Here is a 4,389-nt window from a genome sequence, read left to right as displayed (position 1 = left end):
TGCGAGCAATGGTCTTGTATTTTCTTTTTTTTAAGTGTTAAGTTCAAAATAATTGTTTCTGTTCTTTGTCTTAGAATTTCCTTGCAGCTTTCCACCCTTAATAAAAAGAATGAGACCTTCTCTTAAAACAAAAACAAAACAAAAGAAAAAAATAACTTTGGTTTTAAGTCGTATTTATACCCTTGAAAGAGGAAACAAACTTTTCAAACTGCGGCTAACGGCCCAGGCATCCCTGGAAGTATTTGTTACTCTCTACATGGCTGGTGATCAGCACGTGCAGATAATGAACTGATCCCCTGAACTACCAGCGAGACCAGGCTTCGGAAAAGCCGCTAACAGATAAAACTCTGTGCCTGAAGAGTATTCCCACGGGTCTGATTCTCGATTGTCCCGGAATCTGCCAGGCGCCTCCGGAGTCAGACTTGGTCGATATTCGGGAGCCTTCCCATTTACCTGCTGCCTCAGATTTCTGGCGTGACCTCAAATCAGAGGTCACTTTGGAGATCTCTGTACTACCTAGTTCTAGAAACATGGCTCCATCACCATTCCAGAGGCAATTAAACCCAATTTTTCTGTGTGCCCAACCTTTCTACCCAGTCTTTGTCCCCTTAGAATGTTACCATTGTTTTTAGTATCTTGTTTATTCTTCCTGAGATTTTTAAATCCATAAAGTTATACAAATATATTTTCTTTTTTCTCTTTCCTGATACTGGCATTTTATCCACATTTTTCCCGTGTCTTGCTTTTTTATTTTTTACTTAGAATATATTTTTGTGATCTTTCTGTATCAGAACAGAAAAGGGTTTTTTATAGTCTTTTAAATCTGCATAGTATTCAATTACACGGAATGTACCCACTTTAATGGAGAGTTAGTTTAGTTTTCCCCAACCTGCTGTTGCAAATACTGTTCATATCTATGAACATACACTGTATCTCATGTGTGTCGTGATAGCTTGCACACATGTGGGAAAGCAGCGTAAAGGAATATGTACATTGGCAATTTTGATGGACATTGTCTGATTGTGCTTCAGAGGGCTGACCCCAGTATTCTTTTTGTTTGCGTGTTTGTTTTAACTATATTGAGCACCAATAAATAGGATCCCAGCCACATTTCCTACTCCTCCTCCTTTCTGAATTCCCTGCTACATGCTACAGGTCTGAGGAAAAACTAGACGATTAGTGAAGATGTAGAGGAATTCACATTGGGGGCTTTGTGTGTGTGTGTGTGTGTGTGTGTGTGTGTATGAGACAGAGAGAGAGAGAGGAAGATCAGCCCTGAACTAACATCCACGCCAATCCTCCTCTGGAAGACTGGCCCGGGACTAATATCTGTGCCCATCTGTCTCCACTTTATATGGGACGCCGCCACAGCATGGGCTCACAAGCGGTGCATCTGTGCGCTCTGGGGATCCGAACCCGGGTGACCAGCAGTAGAGCGCGCACACTTAACCGCTGCGCCACGGGCCACCTTCTCTCAGGTAGGTGAGACTTTGGGGGTGCAGTTAATGGTGTTTGACAAAGGGAATGTGTTAGAATCGGACAGGAGAAGGAAGGGGCTAAGAGGAGAGCAAGGAGAAGGGCCAGGCAGTGGCTTCCATTTTCACACCTCAGAGAACAGCATAGACAAAAACACCTGAGGAGAGAGGAGCTAAGACGTGCCAGTGTGTCTGGAGAGTAAGACTGAGCTGCACAGTCGTGGGGAAGAGTAGCAGGAGTTGAGGCCAGAAGAGGAACGAACGTGTAAATGATGCCAGACCATCTGGTGGAACACAATATCCAAATCAGGGGACTTTTCTTCGTGAAGGGGGTGCTGAAAATAATTAACAGAAGTTAATTGATCTACATCAGGTGTAAATTAAGAAGTATTATTTATAGGCCAAATTAAAGATTTTGAATTGACTCTAACAAGAATGAGAATCCATGGAAAGATTTTAGGCAGAGACGTCACATAAAGAGAGTTTCAAATGATCTGCCAGTTTCATGCACTTGGGAGGCGTTAGGGAATTACAGCAACAACACATTACTGCTACGAACAACAAAAAAATTCTGCCTTCATACAGGGTGGAAGCAGATATAACTCACAAACATAATAAAAATGGGAATTACATAATGTATAAGGGGCTGTTAAATGTGATTGAAAAAATAGAGCTAGGTAGAGGGAACTGTAGTGTTGAGAGTAGACTGGAATTCTAAATAGAGTTGTCAGTGAAGGCTTATCAAGATTTTGGTAACATTTTTAACTGTAGGAAGACGGCAGGGAGCACGGCCAGTGCACAAGTCCAAAGGAGGTTACTTGTATGAATAGCAAGATGGCCCATGTGGCCAGAGCACAAGTGAGGGAGAGGATAATAGAGATGAGAGAGAGAGAAGTGGAGGGTTAGAATGTATAGGACTTTGTAGGAGATCTTGGGAATTTGGCTTTACTTCAAGTCCAATGGGAAGCTGTTGGATAATTCTGATTTTAGAAGAGACAAATCTGACATGCTTTAAAATGATATCTTTGGGGGCCCGCCCCGTGGCTTAGCAGTTAAGTGCGCGCGCTCCGCTGCTGGCCGCCTGGGTTCGGATCCCGGGCGCTCACCGATGCACCGCTTCTCTGGCCATGCTGAGGCAGCATCCCACATACAGCAACTAGAAGGATGTGCAACTATGACATATAACTATCTACTGGGGCTTTGGGGGACAAAATAAATAAATAAATAAAATTAAAAAAAAATATATCTTTGGTAGCTCTTTTGCAAATACACTCTAGGGGAATGTATTAGATTGAGTTCTCTGGGAACTAGGCTCTGAGGTGTAGTTTTTATGAAGGAAGCTTATTGGGAAGTGTTTCTAGGAACAATATACAGAAGGAATTCAGAGGATAAAGAGACAGTGTGGACTGTGATGTTGTCGCAACAGAGGCCTCAGCCAAGCCCCCAGGGAGCTCTGGAGCTGCAATGATGCTTCAGAGTTGTCCTGAATTGAGACACAGGAACTGAGTTGTTGAATCCACTCAGAGATGTGTCTTTACATGTAGGCTGCTCCCAGAGAGAGGGTATAACCTCAGAGAAAGTAGCTTCCTTTAGTTGAGAGCGATTCCTGGAAGGAGCTCAGCTCTGAGCTATCAGCAAACAACACTCCAAGCTGCTTGGAGAAAGGGGTGTCTTGCACTAGAAAGGGGTGGTTCTGGGTGGAACACCTGTCACATCCACTCCAGTACCCCATTTGTGCTTCTCAGACCCACTTCCTTCACGTATTGAATTCATACCATCTGGGAATATCTTTTTTGGGACTCTGGTTGGTCTGGTTGCTCACTTTTCCTGAGTAAACTAATAAGAGGCATGTGGCTGCTTGGTCTCTGGAGAGGTGCTGAATGAAGGACTCAGCATGGTCTATACTGTTGGAGGTTCAATGTTTGGCAGTGGCAGTAGCTTGATCAGCCTTGATGAATGGGACCCCTTGTTATTGGGCCCATCCCTGCCACCAGGCTACTCCACTCATGTGACCAATTTGCCAGCACTGGAGTTGCTAATTGCTAAGGCTGGGTGACAACCACAGGCAGAATCATTCTGGTTCCTTAGTTGTTTAGTACTCCTTCTGTGGTGCATGCACTCTGGTGGAAGGTAACATGTGATAGAAAGATCTTCACACTTTGTGCTCTTTCTGACCGACTTCTGGTGTGGCATAAGCCTTGGCCTGGAGGGGCGGGTCCAACCTAGGGCTCTGCTGGACCCCAGCTCGCACAAGCTGGCTGCAAACTGACCTCTTGTGGTCTTTTTGTGGACCAGACGGTGGGAGCATCCAGGGAACGAGGCGTCAGGAGAGGCAGGGTCAGCGGTGGGCTCTGCTCCACTGAGATCTCCCTGCAGAATCTTGTTTTATCCATCTCCCTCCCCACGATGCCCCAATATGTATCTTCTCCCTCGTCCCCAAAAGTCAGGTGATACCTGGTAATATTTGTCTGGCAATAAATAAATTGCTGGAGATTGGTAATGTCCACCCAAGTGGCCGTGGACTCTCGGGTTCCGACCTTTTCCTTTTAGAAATGCTGAGAGCCCTCAGGGGGACGCTTCAGATTCCTAACAAGATGGGGACGCTCGACCCCCCTCTACACCTCCTTAGGGGCCTTACTCCGTTGACACGGCAGTTAACCACTTGCTGGAGGTGGACACCTGACCGAACACCCTTTTGTATTCTAGTCCCGGAAAGCAAAGAGCAGGAAGGATCCTGGATCCTGCTGTGGCACAATTTTAAATTCGACTTCCAGGAAGTTTGGGAGAATCTCCAGGAAGTTTGGGAGAATCTTCAAAACCTGAAGCTCTTTAGAGCACAGTTGTTTCCGCCCGGTGTCGAACCGGGGACCTTTCGCGTGTGAGGCGAACGTGATAACCACTACACTACGGAAAC

The 4,389-nt window shown here is 45.5% G+C and overlaps 1 non-coding gene across 1 annotated transcript; it reads right to left on the bottom strand.

The window, feature by feature from the left end:
• Window positions 1-4,316: 4,316 nt before the first annotated feature.
• Window positions 4,317-4,389, bottom strand: TRNAV-CAC (transfer RNA valine (anticodon CAC)). Its single transcript has one exon. It is a non-coding gene; the product is annotated as a tRNA-Val (tRNA).

The sequence above is a fragment of the Ceratotherium simum genome, chromosome 13 (assembly GCF_057802395.1).
Source record: "Ceratotherium simum simum isolate JZ-2026a chromosome 13, ASM5780239v1, whole genome shotgun sequence".
NCBI lineage: Eukaryota > Metazoa > Chordata > Mammalia > Perissodactyla > Rhinocerotidae > Ceratotherium > Ceratotherium simum.
Note: the sequence above shows the minus strand (reverse complement) of the source record. Positions and strands in the feature narration are given on the sequence as shown.